Here is a 21,064-nt window from a genome sequence, read left to right as displayed (position 1 = left end):
ATTGGCACGCCAGACAAAGACTCAGGTAGCACTAGCACCAAATGATTGCCAAAATCGTGCTCACAAAACGTCAAATCGCGAACGAGTGTCGGTTTCACATTGGAACCTACTAACTCTACTATTCTCATCTTCAGATCCTCAGGCAATACAAAGTCCACCATCTTTGAAGATTTGAGGTTGAGCTAGCACAACACACCTTAATTGTATGCGAGAGAACTGTTGTGGTAAAGGGTTTGCACTATGCTCCTATATATACAGGACTTTAGAAAACTAGTTTCCCAATACTTTCAATATTTAATTAGTTTCGTAACTTCAAACTAGAAAGGTTGAATAGCATACTTACTCGATTGCATGCATGAGATATGGAATAGGAGATCAACTTCAAATATCTGCTTACTTGTTTTCAGTTTCGAAAAAAAGGAAAAGAAGTAAGTTTCAATATGTATTTCCGCATTTATTTTCTAACTTGATAAATACATTACGTATATATTTTTGTTTCTTTTCGTGAAAGAGGAAACTTCCTATAACATCTTTCTTAACAAAGAAAAAAGACCCATAAGTTTAAAATATTTGTGAATTAATACAAAAACTTTCCTGATTATTATTTGATCAATCCCTTTCTTGATGCACAAAGAAGTTCATATTACTACTGCATCCGTCCAAAGACAGGCTTTGGTGCGTGTAAACGTGTTTACCACCAAACAAAGTCATTTGGGTTGGAGTGTTAAACATATTGGGTTGAATAGTACTAACAGCACAAATAGAGGTCAAGTTCGAGAATGGTACCTACTAAACAAAACTAAGTCACCACAATTAATTCAATAAGCCTAAAGGCTCAAGTAATCCAATGGTCGCTGAATTTAATCCTTAACTCCTTGTATGTCATACCGTTAGTTTGTGAATTAAGCACATGGATATTTATGACAGAGTTTTAATTGAGTGATCCCTCTAAGCTTATTTAAGGGATACCATTATGGGGCACGCTTTGCATTGTATTTCAATAATCTGATCATCTAATTTTTAAGTTTTAATTCATAGAATTATCTCTTTAAAAAATCACCGAAAGAAAAAAATTTATGACCACTTGATTGGAGGTAGTCATCCAATATCATCACACATGCGGCAACATGTGAGAATGTGAAGGTGAAAAAATACCCACATTGAAAAACTTAGGGGTGGGCATGGGTTAGGTTGGATCAGTTTTGGCCCCAACCCAATACATAGTGGTTTATGATTTCTTGGACTCAAGACCCACTCATTATTAGGCAAACCCAACCCAACCCAACTTTTTTTGTGATCTGGTTGGGCAGTTTGATAAGGTTAACTCAAAATTAAGCCCACATTTAAATTTTAGTTCCAATCCAACCCAACCCGTACATAACGAGATTTAATTTTTAAAATCCAAGACATGCTCATTATTAGGCCAACCCAACCCTCTAATGATCGGGTTGAGCAGTTCGATCAGGTTGACTTGAAATTGTACACACCTCCCTTAGAAAAACTAACAAACCTTGAAAGGGCTTATACACGTTTTCTATATTTATGGTGATAGAGGTGTACGTATGTGTGTTTTATCATTGAAAAATATATATATATTTTTTTAAAAACAAAATAACATTAGATAAGATATCCCATAGAGTTCTTAGTTCCATAAAGATCCATACAAATTGTATAATTAACTTCTACTGGAAATTGGCTAAACCATATACATGAGTGTTGATACTTATGCTCTTTCTTAGCCAGAAGATATGCTAGCCTATTGGATTCCCGAAAGATGTGAGTGTAGGAAATCTAAGAAAATCTTGAAATCAACTGCCAGATATCCCTTGCAATTGACTGTATATTCCAAGGTAAATCAGCCCGTCTTGTAAATATTATTTTATTAAAATAATAGAGGATTAGGCGAGTTTAGTTCCTCTGTGAAAGTCACAGGACGCAAGCATCCACCCTCAATCCCGAAGGAGAAGGGACCAACACTTTCGGGAGCCTCCCGCCCATATTCTATTCAATTAATCCTTTTGAAATTGAAGCCAAATTTAGTTTTATCTTTTCTGAGATTTCTCCGTCCTAAAGCAAAACTCTGGAAATTAATCTTGTTATGCGCAGAGAGAGAGAGAGAGAGAGAGAGAGAGAGAGTAGGATACAGATATGGGCTCGTTGATTTCGACGAGATAGAGAGAGAGAGACAGCGATTAGGTCGTGGGTAGAGGTGTCTGGGTTTGGAGGAGGAGGAGGAGGAGGAGGAGGAGGGGGGAGCTGGGGTGGGAATCATAAGAGAGAGAGAGAGAGAGAGAGAGAGAGAGAGAGAGGGTGGCTGGGTATGCCAGAAGAGGAGGGGATTGGGTTTGCTGGAGGAGGGTGACAAGACCTGCCCCAGATTCCCCCTTGGAATCTGTGATGATCTGTGATGAACCCTGCTGCCGATCCAACATCCACCTAATGCCGTACCCACTTTACTAAGAAGCCCCTTAAGCCCTAGTTTAAACTTGAAGACAATTCGACTCTTATCGAAATTTCGGCAAAGTCTCTCCTATAATTGGAACATTCTCAATTTACAGTACTAGCAAACAAGCGCAAGAACAAACCCAACTTCCAGCATGCACAACAGTTAAGACTATTTAAATGGGCCTCAGGCTCTCTACCTAAACTTAAAAACGAGCAGCTAAGAGCAACTAAAGATTTAGTTTGTAACTCGGGAAAAATAAAAGGTGGAGGGTGATAGTAGCACACTCCTACGAAGCGGACAACGATGATGCCTTGACTTGGTGATCTCAACCTCGAATGCCTAGAACATGGGGGGCGCACAACAGAAAATGTGAGTGGATGAAAACAAAGCATTAAACACAATTTATATTTAACATAAATAACCCCCTCCGTTTTAGAAAATAATGCCCAAAACACCATGCAATAGATTTCTTCAGTAAACGTATGAAAACATCATCCAAAGAAAGTATTCTAGTTCAATAAAATTTCATATCATGACATATGATAAGGAAAATAATTTAATTCATACTTCTCAAATTCTTGGAAAACAATGTAAATTTGTTAATTTAATTCTTATTGTAAGACCGTATATTCAACACCACCAAAGTAAACCCTTTAATATAAAATATAAGCATCAAAACTCAAACTCCTTTTTCCCGCAACCATACCCTTGCAAAAATACAATATGCCAAGTCATTTCCAAATATCCAATCTCAATTCCGAACTTCATTTCAAATGTTCATCCATGTGCAAAGTACTCTCAATGCACATGCTCAAGAAACCTCAACTTGGAAATAACTCCACACATATATCCACACACACACACATACACACACACACACTCACTCACACTCACTACACCATCGTCACTACACCATCATTATGTACAAGGGAAAAACAATCCAACACGGGGACAGCTTTTAACTAGACCACATGGCAGAATCCTCAATACACATGTGGCTAGGGACGAGCAATCCAACCGCAGGACTATTGCTCCCTAGACACGCACGGCAGAATCCTCAATACATGTGCGGACGAAATAAGTCTTGCGCACGCATACGGCCCCGTCAAGTGTACCCGGGCCCCAACACACCTCTGAAGAGTTACCGTGTGTTGAATGTATCCAAGTATCCATCGTATCCAAGGGGAGGTACATGTAATGGTGCAATCCATAATTCCAATTTCCAAATAACACACACACACATATAATAAAATAACACCCATAATTTCTTTATGAAAACCATAAAAAATCGTAATCAATAAAAACACCAGAACTAAAATAAACCCATTCGATTTCAATAATATCCAAAATACTACATATACTTAGGAAATATAACAACCTCCGAGAATCCTATTGGACAACGATAATAAAATCCAATACACCATATTTAAAATTCCAATATTTTATAAACCAAAATCTCATGTTCAAAATTCATAAACAAACACAATATCACCAAATCCAAAATCACCATAGTTCGAAACCCAAATCCATATACTTTAATAATAACAATAATAATCATAATAATCCTTGGAAATCCCATATCAAATTGTAAAAGCTGAGACTAGCCCGATAATAAAATCTCATAACCTCAATAACCCAAAATAAACCAATTTTCAATCACATCACATTTATGCAAGCAATTCCATATTTAAAAAACAATGCTCATTTAAAAATAAATGTCCACTCACAACAAGTCCAATGCTGCTAAACCCTGAAAGGGCTCTTTCCGGTGGAGTACGTGAAGAATGAACACCTATTTGAGAAGATAAACGGACTTAGTTAATAAAAGTACCCCACAACAAACTTTAACTAAATTCTCTAGTTTCTGGGTCTCAAAGTGTCCACAACCTTTAAGAAGGTTTATAAGGTCATTCTAGTACTTCCCGAAGGATAAGACAGTCTCGGAAGACTCATGGTTAACCGAGCGGTCAAACTTTCCATATTGGTCAACTGGGCCCGAGACCTCCGATTTCTTATCTGAAAGTTCCTTTAGGTCCAACGAAGTCTTCTAAACAAGTCTAGAAGGTTTGGTCTCGATCGAGCTGTCGAATCTAAGCCAATCGCACGATCGGCTGACGATGGATCTCTTAACCCTAGAATCATTGACTCAGAGTATCTAGGACTCCGATTCTCGATCCACCAGTTCCTACATGATCCTAGAGGTACAGGAAACAACATTGAAATTGGAACTGATCCAAGGGTTCGAACCTATTGAACCCGAATATTGCATAATAGGTGCAATAATCGTTCGATAGTCAAAAAGTGGCCGAAGGTGCTTGAAACACAGCCAAAACTACCGGCCTCTAAGGGTGTCTAAATCAAACTCTCAAATCTCAAAATCAACCCAAACCATGTACACAATCAGCAAGAGCACGAGAAGAGGATCGATCCATACCTAGATCGACGTCAACAGCTAATCGAGTCGTCGGAAACTGCGATTGAAACCATGGAAACCATCGGCCTTTAGGAGCTCAAAGCGGCGTTGTGCTGGACTTAGGTGGTTGGATTTTAGCCCAGACATGGTCGCTGAAAGTAGCTGGTCATTTTCCTACTAGTCTCTTCAAAGAAGGTGGTCAAACGGCAGTGTGGCGTTGCTGAGAAGGTGGAGAGGCACTAGAGTCGTTCTGGAAAAGAGAGAGAGATGGAGAGAGGAGAAAGAAAAATGTCGGGGGGTGGGGTTTGACGCGTGCTCGAGGAGAGAGAGAGAGAGCTGGGTATTTAGGGTTTTCGAACAATTCCAGAAGTTTCTTATACGTCCTTTCCATTTTTAGATCCTTTTCTCCTTCGTTACAACTCGGAATTGAGTGTGTCGTCTGTCTATAGACTCGTATCGACGAACTCTACGCAATAGTGCCGCTCAATTCCCCACAATCCTTCCAAAACAAAAAAAGTGATTAAAGTACCCATATCCCTAAGGGCAAAAATGTAATACTCGAAGAGGTATGAGTATTGGACCCGCATATGCCCCTCAAGTTCCCAAGTGGTCCTTTCTACAGTCTGACTCCTCTTTCTCTCTACTCCACCGGTTGAGATTCCTAGACATGGGAAAGGTCGGGTAAGTACTTACGTAACATGGATACATGAAACACATCATGGATCCTGGATAATTTTGAAGGCAAAGTAAGTTTGTAAGCGACGGGTCCGATTTCATTTAGTGATTTCATATGGTCCGATATAGCGTGGACTTAACTTCCCATGTTTCTCGAACCTCATCACACCTTCCAAGGAGATAATTCCAAAAACACCTAATCACCAACTGCAAATTCAAGATCCTTGGACTAGTTGTCTGCATAACTAAGGCACGGCATGATCCGTATCCTTGGGCTGTGCCTGGACGAGGTAATTAGGTCCAATGGGCAAGGCCAGTCCATGACCCATCGCAGGCCGTGTTGACCCGAAATCAAACGAGCCGGCCCATTTATTAAATTATACTTGTTTTCGAGAAAAATAATACTTAATATTATTACATTTCTATCTTAAATTCAAGTTTTTTTTTCTTTAATAATATATATTAAAATTTAATGTTTTCTTTAAATATAAAATAATGATTTAGGGGAGTCTCACTCTCTTGCAGGGGATTCAAAGGGTTACTCTTTCTCTGACCAATGGGAATGCTACTCCTTTATACCATTCTTGTTTTTCAAGTTTCAATTTTTAAAACTCAAACAATAATCTAGCCATTTTCTATTTAAATGTACTTTAAATAAAATTATTGACCTCTTTTTCTTAACAAATAATAAATATTATTAGTATATACATAATTGTAAAAGAGATTTAAATGAAGTAGTAAAAAAAAAAAAAAATTACACAAAAAAATGCAATACATCAGTCAAATTTGGGGTGGGCCCATATCGACTCGTTTAGTGGCCCGTTACTAGCATGACCCGAGCCCATGTAGGCTCGGGCCATGGCTAAGGCTAGAATTGATGATTTTCCTAAATGGGTGGGCCTGGCACGGCCCATTCCCGACACAGCCCGTTTGACACCTCCACTCCCACCCTAATTGTGGCTGGGCCTAATCCATTTTGTGGTGTTGTTGGCCTTTTTTTTTTTTTTTCAATGTCTGGTTAAATTCTATATATGAATAAAATATTTTATAGATTTTATTTCTTAATTCTTATAGATAGTGGAGTGAGAGTGAGAAAGGGTAACAATTTAAATGGAATTGGCATGAATTTAGGTTCCCATATAATAAAGTATTCTAATATGACCTCAATTATAAGGAAGTATCTAGTATTAGTTTGTATTTTGTGCTATCAAAATCGATTTCATCGCCAATGTAAGGGTATGCCCTAACTCTCCAATTTTAATCTTTTTCATTGATTTCTCTCCACTGTTCTTGTGGTTCTGCCCTTAGCCCTTAGCCTTTAGCCCTAACTCTCCAACTCTTGGTACCGCCCTTGGCTTTGACCATAATTTCATGGGCACTGTTGTAAATAAGCCTTTTATTCTCAACACTTGAAGAAGCTGGCCTAATTGCACAAGTATCATCAGCATAAAACTCATTGTCAATCGACCACTCCATTAATTAACCCATCAATTTCAAGCTCTCTGAGCAAGGCTAGCTGTCCCAGTGGTGGCAGGAGTAAAATATTTTCGCTTCTCTTGAGTCGAAGGCAAACAAGATTAGAGGAAGAATGTACTAGCCACCTCGAGAAGTTGATGCTCCCTTAAGAACAAATTGTGAGTTTGAAAACCGTAATGAAGAAGTATCTCATTAGGTTGTTGCGCACCTGCCTATCTTTTTCTGAATCTTTACTATTGCATCCCCATTGCAAAACTAGTCCATTCAAATGCCTTTTTTCTGAATCTTTACTACTTCATAACCTTTTTAGTCTTATGACTTTCCCAGAAGTCAAATGCCTTTTGTTTAGCTCCAAGAGAAATTGACATGCTGAGCTAATTTTGACAGCTTGACTATGACTGGGAAGATGAATTGTTACGTTAATGAGCTTATGAATTTTAATGCACAATTCACTCCTCTCCTTACAATTATATATTTCGAAATCTGCACGTGTTATCAAAATTCATTGATCATTGGACTTGTTATCACATAGTAAAACTTATTGTAACAGTATAGAAATTTATTAGAAAATTAAATAACAATACTAACACTTAATATTGAAGAACCAAAGAGTAACAATTAACAAAGGATGATTGATAACGCATCCCTACCTAGCTCCCTGGATTATTTAATAGGAAGAAGAAAAAACAAAAGGCCCCACATAACTCTGGTAAAGAATATATAAAACCCTAATAATAATAAATAATAATCAGCCCTAGCTAATTAATTGTAAATCTTTTACGCATGCATAACAAACCACAGAATTTCGTCAGGGCATTTGAAGGACCACAGATACACAGTGTCACCTTCCTCGAAATTCTCCATTTGCATCACTGTGCTCCAATCTTTTAAAACATGCCCACCATCCGCACTCCTACTAAGAGTCATATCAAACACATTAAGCGAGGGTCCGATCATCCGTACGGTAAGTGACTGCCTTTTCTTAAGGTTGATTGGCACGCCAGACAAAGACTCGGGTAGCACTAGCACCAAACGATTGCTAAAATCGTGCTCACAAAACGTCAAATCGCGAACGAGCGTCGGTTGCACATTGGAACCTACTAACTCTACTATTCTCATCTTCAGATCCTCAGGCAATGCAAAGTCCACCATCTTTGAAGATTTGAGGTTGAGCTAGCACAACACACCTTAATTGTATGCGAGAGAACTGTTGTGGTAGAGGGTTTGCACTATGCTCCTATATATATAGGACTTTAGAAAACTAGTTTCCCAAAACTTTCAATATTTAATTAGTTTCGTAATTTAAAACTAGAAAGGTTGACTAGCATTCTTACTCGATTGCATGCATGAGATATGGAATAGGAGATCAACTTCAAATATCTACTTACTTGTTTTCAGTTTAAAAAAAAAGGAAAGGAAGGAAGTTTCAATATATATTTCCGTATTTATTTTCTAACTTGATAAATACATTACGTATATATTTTTGTTTATTTTCGTGAAAGAGGAAACTTCCTATAACATCTTTCTTAACAAAATTAAAAAGACCCATAAGTTTAAAATATTTGTGAATTAATACAAAAAATTTCCTGATTATTATTTGATCCAGCCAAACAAGATCAATCCCTTTCTGGAGAAGGATGGGCTGGGGAACGTGCGGCTGTGTTGGTCAAAGGAGAGGGGCTGGGTTTTTTTTTTTTTAATAATAATTATTTTTAATTTCTGATTTTCTTTTTCTTTTAACTCTTTTACAAAGAGTGGGTCCTAGTTGCCACATCAGCATTTAACGTCTCACCAGAGTAAATCTAACGGACAGTGTAAATTGGTCATATTTTAAAACGTTGTATACCAAATTGATGAAATTGAAACCTCATGCCCATTTCGATATGACACCTAAGCCACGATGGTATAAAATATCGTTAGAACCTTAAAGTATATATATAGACAGTTTGGATCGTTAAAAAAAATTTGTTAAATAATTTCAGGGTTCTCTCAATAGAAGGGCATTGTATATATATATATAGCTTCAGTTGAGGGATACCTTTAATAACTTATTTGAGGGACACCGTTATTGGGCCCACTCTGTATTTTATTTCACTAATACAAACCGTGTATTTTATACATATTCATTTAAAGATCATCTCTGCAAAAAAAATCACATGAATCCGATATCATTTGACCACTCAATGAGGGTCAAATGAGTCTTTTTTTTTTTTTGGTGGTGAAATAAGGGAAACCCCCAGGAAACAACTAAACCCCACACATGAGTCGAGGCCTAGCAAGACCAAGTAAGTCATCCATCAACAGATAGCTAACCTAGACAGGAGCCTCATCAAAGAAGTAAATTCCCTAGTCCAGATTATAACTCCAGTTTGCCAAACAATCCGCAACACAATTCTTTTCCCTATAAATGTGGACAAGGTGACAATTTCCAATTTGTCTCATGAGATCACAACAACTATGCACCAAAGTAGCAAGAGGATGGCATTGCAATGAATTGATTTGTTGAACAAGTGAGACAGCAACAGCAACATCCATTTCAATAGCAAGGTTAGTGACACCTTTCTCAACAGCAAGCTTTAGACCAAAATATAGGCCCCAAACCTCAGCCTCCAGGATATGACCTTGGCCCAAATTCACAGCAAACCTGGCAATCCAGTCACCTGAGGAGTCACGGATAACACCTCCTGCTCCAATAATATTAGTGGCAGCCCTTCTAGAACCATCCACATTCAACTTAAGTTGACCAATTGTAGGAGGTTCCCAAGCCAAAAAAACAAGTACTCTATCAGGTTTCTTGCCAAAACCATTAGCGGCTTTAACCCACTCAACAATCGCAGTAAAGATGGTTTTCCTAGGATTAAAAGGCAAATCCACTTCAATGTTAAAAATCTACTTGTTATGCCAATTCCAGATATACCAACAAGTAATGGCAAAAATAATATTCCAACCAATACCATCAGGTCCTTTAACCTTAGAGAGCAAGTTGCCTAGGAACCAAGGTTTTAGCTCATATAGGAAGAAGTGAGGAAAGGAATGTAAATTTACAACAGAATTCCATACCATCCTAGCCCTGGGACAGTCCCTAAGAATATGAATAACGGATTCAATTTGCCAACCACACAGAAGACAAGAAGGATCAGAAGTTAGATTCCTCTTGGTTCTTTGCTCATTGGACAAGATTTTACCTTGATAAGCCAACCAAATGAATATATGAATTTTGGGAGGGATTTTCATTCTCCATAAGTCATTCCAAAAGGGATCAACATCTCCCAATTCTCTAAATAAAAAAATAGAGTATGCAGATTTAACAGAGAATAAGTCATTTGAAGACATACCCCAGATTTGAGCATCATGTACAGAGTTCCCAAACCCAACAGGGACAACAGTGATCTTTTGAACCAAATCTTCAGCTGCTGGTCCACATTCCACCAACCATTCCTAAGAAAGCTGTCAACGTTGCAATTCAAATCTTGGATATTCAACACCCCATTATGTTGCATTAGAGGTGTGTCAAATAGCCATTTATCTGTCCAAAATTTGGCCAACTCACCCTTTCCAACCCTCCAGGTCATTCCCTTTGCCAACAGCTCAGCTCAGCTCCAAAAAGAAACTGTTCCAAATGAGTCTTTACTATTGCATCCCCATTGCAAAACTAGTCCATTCAAAGGCTCCTTCTTCATCATAAAAAGAATAGAAAATTTATTTCGAAATCCACAATCTTTTCAGCATCAATGCAAGGAGCTTACAATTGCAGCTTTCCACAATAGATTCAGATATGTCAAAAAGGCAACATTGACAATTTCGGATCAGGAACTTAAATTAGCTCATTAATCATTATGAGGTATTTAAAGAGGTCTCATATTTCATAAAGAAGAACAAACATCATTATGAGGTATTTAAACGTTTAGAATTGAACGTTTTGAAGACACTGATAGTAAGACATCCAAAGTTTGGAGTCATTTGCAATTAGAATTTTTGAATTGCTGTTGTGATGATTAAATGCCCCCAACTTGGATAGCAATCTGTAAAAACTAAATGACTTATGACATACACAAGCTAGATTTAAACTCAGTGACCAATATGCAGGGATGCATGTATTGAGCATTACCATGCAAACCTTATATTATAAAACACAAAATCAATGGCAGGTATGTTATAAAAAGTAGATGGGAGGAAATTGGCTTAACGAAGAAAATGTAGAGTATCAATATGTTTCACAGTGACAAAGAAGTAAACACCACTATATTCACTAGTGAAATTAAACTTAGAAGTACAGACTGCAGAACTACTAGTACACCAGAGAGAATTGAATAATTACCCTTCATCTGTAGCCCTTCATCTGGCAAGCACTGCAGCTCAGGGCACATCTGAATTGTCAACTCTTGAAGACAGGTCAGGTGTGTCAACTCCCCTCCTATGGTCCTAAGATTCAAAAGACTGGAGATTGTTGCGTAGATACAGCTGCACCAAAGTGGATTCAGTTGCATCCTCAACTTGTGATACTCGCAAGTGCACGAGCCGTTGGTAGTTTAGCATATGTAAGTGCGAGGTCGATTCCACAGGGATTGGTGATTGAATGATCCAACTCAGTTTTCCTACAAAACATAAATGAAAACAAAAGAAACAAAACAAGAAGAAAGAATGTACATTAAGAAAAATAAATTACAACTTGGAGAACATTAAAGAGAGCATTTGAGGAAGAAAGGAGAAGTGTTTGGGAAAAGTGGTTAAGGACATGGAGGCTTTTTGGAGAAGAAAGTAGAAGTAGAGAATTGTTTGAGAAAGTGTTTGGAGAATTTGATGAAGAAAGTGTTTGGAAACTTGGAGGATTTTGGAAGAGAAGGTTTGAGAACATTAGGAATTTGGAAGAGAAAGTGTTTGGGACATGTTTGAGAGCATGGAGAACTTTGAAGGAGAATAGAGAAGTGTTTGGAGAATTTAGAAGAAGAGAAGGGAGAAGAAAGTGTTTGAGAGCTTTGAGGATTAGAAGAAGAGAAGAGAGATGTGTTTGAGAAATTTGGAGAATTTGATGAAGGAATGTGGAGAAGTGTTTGAAGAACATGGAGACTTGAAGAAGAGAATATTGGAAGAGTAAGGAAAGTGGTGTTTGGGAACTTTGTGGATTTTGGAAGAGAAAGTGTTTGGAAAATTGGAGAATGTTTGAGAACTTTGGAACGGAAAGAAAGGTGTTTGTGAAGTGTTTGAGACATGGAGATGTTTGGAAGAGAAGGGAAATGTGTTTGGGAAATTTGGAGAAGGGAGGAGAAGTGTTTGAGTAGTTTAGAGAATTTGATGAAGGATGGGAGAAGTGTTTGAGAATTTAGAAGAAAGAAAATTTAGTAGAATGATCTCATTACAACAATTGAGAACTACAAAGGGAAACTAAGAGAATTTGAGGGAGAGAAGGGAAGGGAGCTCTAGAGAAGTGCTTGAGAGCTCCCCCCCTTGGGGTGTTATTACAAGCTTAGAGAACTTCCCTATTTATAGGCCTAGGGGAAGTGAAAATCAGAATTCAATAAGACTAATGCATACAACACTTGAATTATAAAATCTGAAATGGTTGATGCACTTGTATTAGAAAATCTGAAATGGGTGATGCACTTGTATTAGAAAATCTTGAATTGGTTGATGCACTTCACCACTAAATCCCACCAGCAGCCCTAGCTCATCTTCATGTCACCATGACCAAGCTTCCAACCAGAAATGATAGCTCATACCTAGCTCACCATGACCAAGCATCCAACCAGCACATGCTGAGGTCAGCATGACCAGCAACTTCAAGGGCTTACAACTTGGGCTTCTATTAATCAAATTAGGACTTTAAGCACTCTAAATTGAAGTTCAGAATGTCTTCTTTCCAGCCATATGTTATTTGGGCCAATCCAAGGTCGGAGGAAGAAGTTAAGGCCGAAACAAATTGCTAACTCATTTTCCGCGCTGATAAGATCCATCCTGAGCATGGTTCTGTGTTTGCTAGGTAAAGGACTCCAGATTTATCCAATGGGGCTGAATTTTGGATATGTTATAGTACACACCAATTGGAGCAACTTTCATGAAGAATGTGGCCTCATCCGAGCTATGTAGGTTGCTGAAACAAAGCTTGCAATATGACTTACGGAACTGGACTGGCAGGGGGCTGTAGCCATAATGAATTTGTCTTTAAGCTCTTCATCAATTCATCCAAATTAGGCCTTAACATGCTTGAATTGCATGAATTATGTTCTCCAAAGCCATCATTGTTACCTAAAGCTCAATTAACTGAAAGATAAACACAAAAAGGATTAAAAGCACAAGTTTAACTCAAAAACATAACCAAATCATAAGCTAGAAGGGTAAGAAATAATATACAATTTTGAACCGATCAGAGATCCGTAGAGAAGTAAGATTGGAAGGCAGCAGCCCTTCTTCCGGAAATGAATCTACTGCTTCGCATGCTTCGAAGCTGACTGTCAAGTGTCTGAGAGAAGTGAGTCTTGGTAGATTCCACTGCACACGGTTTGCAATGAGCTTTTTGCAAGAGCAGATGGAAACAGATTTTAACTTTGAGGGAAATCCACCTTCAAAATATGAGTGCATTTCTGGGCAGTTTTCTATGGACATAGACTGGAGAGATGGGAGAAGGGCCTGCATCTGTTCTGGCAATGACCTCAATTTCTTACATTCATTGATATATATCTCTGTTAAGTCTATCAAGATGAGCTCCTGTGAAATAGTGGCGGATTCTAGACCAGTTCCACACAACTTGAGCATATTAAGCCTTGGGAAGTAGTCTAACGGTTATATACCGGTTAGCTTGGGACACTTCAGCAGACGAAGCTCGCGAAGATTAGGAAAACCTCCAACTTCATAAGACCACTTTTCCCATTCCAACATATTTTTTATTTTCAACACTTGAAGACATTGAACAAGTATCATCAGCATAAAACTCATTGTCAATCGACACCACTCCATTTAACTCATCAATTTCAAGCTCTTTGAGTAAGGGTAGCTGTTCCACTGGTGGCAGGAGTAAAATATTTTCACATCGCTTGAGTCGAAGACAAACAAGATTAGAGGAACAATGTACTAGCCACCTCAAAAAGCTGGTGCTCCCATAAGAACAAATTGTGAGTTCTTTTAGGTTTGTATGGGGCTGGAGGTTGTTGAGCACCTGCCTATCTATCTCTGAATCCCCATTGCAAAATTAGTTCATTCAAACGCTCCTTCTCCCTCATATTGGACTTTAAGCATCCTCGGCATGAACAATATTCTGAAGGCCAGCAATACGAAGTGTTCCATGCAAATGTTGAAATTCCTTTAGCTCGGCGATATCATCGCCATGACCTTTGTCCAAGACAAAGTCACTTAACGTTTGGAGATCTTTCAGTTTGGCCATCTTTGGTGGCATCTTTTCTAACTTTGTACCCATATAGGTAGCAATGATAATGGTAGGAAGGTGTACAAATACTTTAAATCGTCGAATTTCTCAAAGGCATGACAATCTGTTTTTTTCATAAATGAAAGATGACAGGTTTTAATCACGGTGTTGAGTGAGTCACTGTCCTCCAACCTAACACAGAATTTTCCCGGCACAAACTTTGCTAGATCATTGATAAGGTCATGCATAGTAAAAAACGATTGAACACTTGATGACTGTTGAAAAATGACCGTGAGATGAGATCATCAAAGTACTCCTCTCCAACTTCTTCCGCAGTTTTCTTTTTTCTAGGTTGTAAGAGATCTTCGGCCATCCACAACATAACCAATTTCGATTTTATAAATATGTGATCTTTTGGACATAAAGAACAATACTCAAAGCAACGCTTAAGATGCGGAGGTAGATAATGATAGCTCAACCACAGAGCTGGAAGAATGTTAACGTTATTGTCTAACAACTCCCATATGTCACTTCTCAATATATTTTTCCATTCATCCTCATTTACCTTAGTGCGTAAGAGACCCCCAAGTGCTTTTGCAGCTAAAGGAAGGCCTTTACACTTCTTAACAATTTCTCTTCCAATCACTTCCATTTTTGAATTTTCATTACGACCTTCAATTTTGAAGGCATGTTTTGCAAATAATAACCAACAATTATCGTCAGATATTTCCATGAGATGGTAAGTTGGAAGAGTACCCATAACAGATGCAACACCTTCATTGCGCGTTGTGACGATGATCTTACTTCCATGTGCTCCGGACTCAAAGGGACGCCTTAACAAATCCCATTGGATATAATTCTCATTCCAAACATCATCACAAACAAAGAGAAACTTCTTCCCTGTCAAAGCCTCTTGGAGTTTAACTTGAAGTTGGTTGAGGTCTGTCATGTCACAAGTTTGTGAACTAACTTCCCCATAAATTGTCTGCGTTATTTGAGCAACATCAAACTCTTCTGAAACACAATCCCATACTTGGAGGTCAAAATGTTGCTTCAATCTAAGATCTTTGTATACCAGTTGACCAAGGGTGGTCTTGCAAGGGTGGTCTTTCCAATCCCACCCATGCCCACAATAGGAATGACACTTATCTTATTATTCTCTCCATCATTCGATAGCAATGATTCGATAATAGTATCTTTGTCCGCATCCCTTCCATACACACTGTTGTCTTCTACCAAGGATGTTGTAGGTAAAGTGGCTTGTTGTCTACCTTTAACACTTGTTTTAATGCACAGATCAATGTTGCATTCCTAAAAGGACACAAATTAATGTGCAAACAACCAATTAAAAATACCCGCAAGTGCACGAATCTAATGAAGTATAGATTATGTAAGTACGGGGTCGATCCCACGAAGAACTTGTCGGTTTCCTATAAGTTCTAATTTGAGTACGTAAAGAACACTAATTTTACACAACACACAAACACAATACAAATTGGAAACTAAAAATGAAGTAAGGAAGATAAAAGAAATGAAACAACACAAGAAAACAAAGAAAAACACAAACAGCACTTTCTATCACCCGTTTATCACCATTTGGACAGATTCGTTTCTCTGTTTTTCAGTTTCGACCTCTGTCCAGTTTTTGACCTATAACTTTCCAACCGTTTATCCAAAATTCACGTTCTTTATACGGTTGGAATCAGCACAAAAAATGCAAGAACACTACGCGGACCAAAAGTCCAAAACAATTACGGAAACAAACAAAATTCAGTAACAAAGACACAAAACGTGTCAAACACGCAACTCACACACACATTGGGGGGGTTTTTTGATTTGGTTCAAGTGACCTATTTCTATTGCATGAAAGTAAATGGACTTTGAATTTAAATGTGAATGGCAGAGATGAATTATCAAAATGTGAAATTAAAATGTAACAAACACTAGGGTTTCGGAATCCACCCTAAACAATTCTACCCATGTTCATGGATACTCAAGTGATGAACTCTAAATGTATTGATGAAGATGTTCGCAATCAAGACCATGGGTCGTGGCTCAAGACGCATTGATTCTCTCTAATATACGTAAAGTGCATGGTTCGTGCTACAATACTTGTGCCCTCCTCATAACCGAACCTAGGTATGGTTCGTACTTCGATTCGATTGCAAGGAAAACCCATTAAGTTCAAAGAGAATATGAACATCACAAGAACCCTAATAGCATGGTGTTTACATTAGGTATTCAAGAAACCAATTCACATGGATGGTTCTTACTCCATCCATCTATTGCTTAGGAAAACATGAAGATACACATAATCCCAACAACCTCAAGAAGCATGCTTTCAAAGGTAATCAATCAAGGAAAACACACATCAAGGATAGATTAATTTGGTGAATTGGAATTCATCAATTGTTGTCAAGAAACCAATTCACATGATGCTCACTTAAACAAGTTCAATCATTTGTTGCTAATTAGAAATTGTGTTCTTGGTTATCTTACACAACTTCTCAACTTTAGCTACATGCATACAACCTAAGGTGATTAAGCAAAGGAAGCAAACACATATCATAAAATTCAATTAGTGAATGGGGTTCATCAACAACATCTAGAAATTCATACACTCAAGCATCAAAACAATAAGGTAATCATGTTTAGGGCTTCAACCTAAGCCCTAGCTATGGAGTTTAGTTGCTCATACTTATTCCAAATACAAACTCGAAATATAACTAGAAGGAGTTTACAGATTTGGAAATGATGAAAGCTTGAAGTCTTCAATGGTGGAAGTCTTCTCCTTTCTTCCTTGGCTGCACCTCCTTCTCCTTCCTTGCTCTTAGCTCCCCAAAAGCTGCTCTCCAGTTGTGTAGAATGTGGAATAGCCTGATTTCCCACGATCAAAAAGCTCCCAATATCAGATTGCAATTTTGACTTCTCCTCCCTCTCTCCTCCTTTCCAGCTTTTACCTTTTAATATAAAACTACCACCTTTGATAAAGCCTTAGCCCATTGTCCCCTTGCCATGATGGAGCTTTGACTTCACAAAGATGCCAAAAGCTCAGAAAATATCTATTTTACAAATGTAATTCCTTGTTACCAAGAGTTATGGTAACAAGAAGTTAAGATGACACAAGGGAGGTAAAAGCTGGCCAAATCCGGATTTCCAGAACTGTGGTAACATGATGGATTGGTTGGATAGGCAATACTTGTCCAATGGAGCTCAAATTTGGATATGTTGTAGTTAACATCCATTGGAACAAGTCTCATGAAGATCATGACCTCATCCGAGCACCAGAGTATGTTGATCCCAGGCCAAGAAGTTGACCTACGAAAATGAACAAAAACAGAATTTATAACTAATAATGCACTTTTAGCTCATTTTCATCCCAACCAAGGCAAAATCTAAGAAAACACAAAAATGAAGTAAAAAGCTATAAAATGTCAAGAACTAACTCAAAATAGTGGGTGAATAACATGAAAAATCATGTGTAAAAATGAACCGAACAATCAACTTTCTCTTTTAGAATAAGTTCTAATCTGTCAAGAATCTCCATTATCCTGGGTTTGATAGCATTTTCGATCTCATCAAAGGAAGTGGAATTTAGGATTGTAATCTTACTTGTGCTGCTGCTTCCGGATTTAGCTTCCAGATTGCATCGCAGAGCTTTAATGTTGATCTCGTCCAGAAGGTCATCTGCCTCATAGAGATCATCTTTAAGCTAGTCAAGCCACACTCTCACTGTTGTGCTTCTGATTTGCTTCTCCTCTGCATCGTCTAGCAGTGCATTAACTGATCTCTGTTGGCGTGAGTCAACGTTCCTATTATGAATAGAATTTATATTTTATTGTAATTATCTAATTTGAGTAGAATTAGGAATTTTGTACATATTTCCTATTTGTACCCACCCTAAATATTCCTCCTTGAGAGAAGAATAAACATATCAGTTTAAACCCTAATTATTTTGAGTTGGTATCAGAGCGGGTTCCGATCCGTCTCTACAACATCAAAACCCTAATCCTAAAACTACCTATTTCCGCTGCACTTAGCCTATACACCTAATCTTTTGCTGCCGCCGCCTTCTATCACCATGTCAGATGTCATTGAATCTTCTTCTTCTACTCCTATTGTGACGGTTCATACTGAATTGTCCACCAACCTACCTATGGGATTCAATTTGAATGGATCCAACTATGAGATATGGGCTTCAATGATCGAACTCCATGCTACTACATAAGGAAAATTGGGTTACCTGACTGGCGACGCTGAGGCTCCTGATTCTCAAGACCCGAAATTTGGGAAGTGGAAAATTGCTGATGCTGTTGTGAAAAGTTGGATGCTGCGAACTATGGAACACAGTTTGTTGAATATGTTTCATACTCTACCTACTGCTAAGGAAATTTGGGATGCTGTTAATCATATGTTTTATGATGGCTCTGACATATCCCAACTCTATGAACTGCGGTGCCAGGCTACCAGTCTCAAGCAAGAGGGTCGTCCTGTCTCTACCTATTTTGCCGAACTTAAGGCAATCTGGCTTGAATTGGGCAAGAGACGTCCTTTTCATATGAAGTGTGCTGATGATATGAAGACTTTTCAGGCTGCTGTTATGGCAGATCGTGTGTATGATTTTTTGGCTGGCCTTGACGATACTTACGACAAGGTCCGCAGTGATATTCTACGGAGTGATAAAGTTCCAAGCATCGAAAATGTATTTTTTATGGTCCGTCGAGAGGCTTAACACCAGATTACTATGCTTGGATCTGGCGCCAAGATTGGGGAACCTGCTGTTGTGTTTGCTTCCTGTAGGGGCTTTTTCCTTCCGGCAGCGAGTGGGCTGGACTGATGAAGTTGTCCCCTTTGTTTGAGTTCGAAAATTAAGCCCCAAAATGCTTCGAAAGGGCAGCAAAGCCTTAGGAAGTATTTTGGTTATCTTCTCCAACAAAAACAACAGAAAGTTACAGATAATTTCTTCACATTCACATATGAAATTTTGGGCTTAGCATGAGGGGCATGTGGCATGAGAGCAAAGTTATCATGGGTTTAGCACTTTTGGAAAGAGAAAGCTTGTGGGTTCCTATGGAGGTTAGAGGTTCTAATGGAAGAGAGGAGAGGTTCTAAGGAAGAGAGTTTTAGGTGGTTTTCGTAGCTTCCGGCAGCTCGACAGTGACTCTGTCAAAGCTGTAGCAATTTTGCCAAAGCAGGGGAGATGGGGGAAATGGGCTAGCAAAGCACGAAAATTTGCTGGGTTTGCAAGAGAGAAAGCTTGCTCTCTGAAGGTGGTGGGTTTTCAAGAGAGAAAGCTTTCTCTCTGAGGGCTGTGTATTGTTGTTGTTTTGGCTGGGTAGAAGAGGCCCTATTTATAGTTGCTGGGGTTTGCTCTTCTCCAAGAAACCCTAATGGTTTCTTCCCAACTTAGCTATGTTTTTCTCTTCCTTTCTTCTCTTCCTTCTTGACTTATCTCATGGTGGCAAAGCCAGCTCTGCCATATCCCACAAAATCAGAGATTTTGGGTGCTCCAAGTCTCTTCCAGCAGCTGCCTCAGAGAGGAGCTCCCCTTTTTCACCCATCTTCTTTCTCATCTTTCTTCCCCTTTCCATGGCCAAACCTGAGGAAGGAAAGGAAGTAGATGTGCCTATTGGTTTAAGAGATGGCGTCCTCCCCTGCGTGCCAAGATCCGTTGGTTTCTTGAATTCTTTCATTTGGAACTTGTTCCCAGCAGCCACTCACGTGTAGCTTTCCAACGTTCGTTGGTGGTTTTGCCTTCAAACTGAGTGCCAAGGCTTGAGCTGGTTTCATCCTAATTATGTTGGCTTTTGGGACAACCACAAGATCTATCCAATAGATGGGATAGCTTTGTCAAGTGTTGGGCTTTATTTTGGCTAGTTTGTTCTAATTGGGTTAATGGGCTTATTTTTTGGCTAGTTTATTCTAATTGGGTCAATGGGCTTATTTTTTGACTAGTTTATTGGATTAATGGGCTATTTTGGTTGAGGCAATGGTCTATCTCCTTTCTTGTGCTTACCCATGTTTGGGCCTAAGAAAATGGGCTTGAGTCTCGAGGCCCCCAAGCGACCCGAGACTTCCATTTCTTGGCCCATCGATGGGCCCCATGATAACTTGTTACCATCCATACCACAACCCACTCAAGCAAGCCCCAGGCATTTGAGTGGCTTGGGCCCACTTAAGCTTGTAGCGTGACGTGTTGCTTATTTGCTTGGCGTGGCATGTGTGCAAGCGCGTATGACGAACTTTCGCGTGCCCTAATTGGGCTTCTCCTCGGTAAGGTATTGCATTGGGCCGAGAATTTATTTGGGCCGAACCGTGGATTTTTTGGGCCTCAACATTAGCCCCCTTGATTATTGGGGCCATGAATGTGTATTGAAATGGTCCGAATAATCAATTTCCAGCCCAAAATAAATTGCAGTCGCATGGCATGGCATGGGTTTAGGAACAACTTAAGGATGACTAGTTAAGTGTCTCTGAAATTACAGCCAGGTTTTTTCCGGGAAGGTTGGAGGGGTCACGATGGTCCCGCTTAAAATCCAATCCTTCTTAAACACCGAGGGTGTTGCCTTGAAGAACTTTCCTAGACACTTTAATTTTGGAGGTCACTCACTAGAATTACCAAGAGTTGACCTATTTTGTGGCATGACCTAGAAGAGAATGCTTGGTGGATTAGCTTAGCTTGCATGACTTGTTTGCT

At 38.9% G+C, this 21,064-nt stretch overlaps 1 pseudogene; it reads right to left on the bottom strand.

The window, feature by feature from the left end:
• Positions 1–9,356: 9,356 nt before the first annotated feature.
• Positions 9,357–21,064, bottom strand: part of LOC148293975 (putative disease resistance RPP13-like protein 1) — a 28,068-nt pseudogene continuing 16,360 nt past the window's right edge.

The sequence above is a fragment of the Prunus avium genome, chromosome 6 (genome assembly GCF_965620075.1).
Source record: "Prunus avium chromosome 6, drPruAviu1.hap1.1, whole genome shotgun sequence".
Lineage (NCBI taxonomy): Eukaryota > Viridiplantae > Streptophyta > Magnoliopsida > Rosales > Rosaceae > Prunus > Prunus avium.
This window is presented reverse-complemented; position numbering and strand designations above follow the sequence as displayed.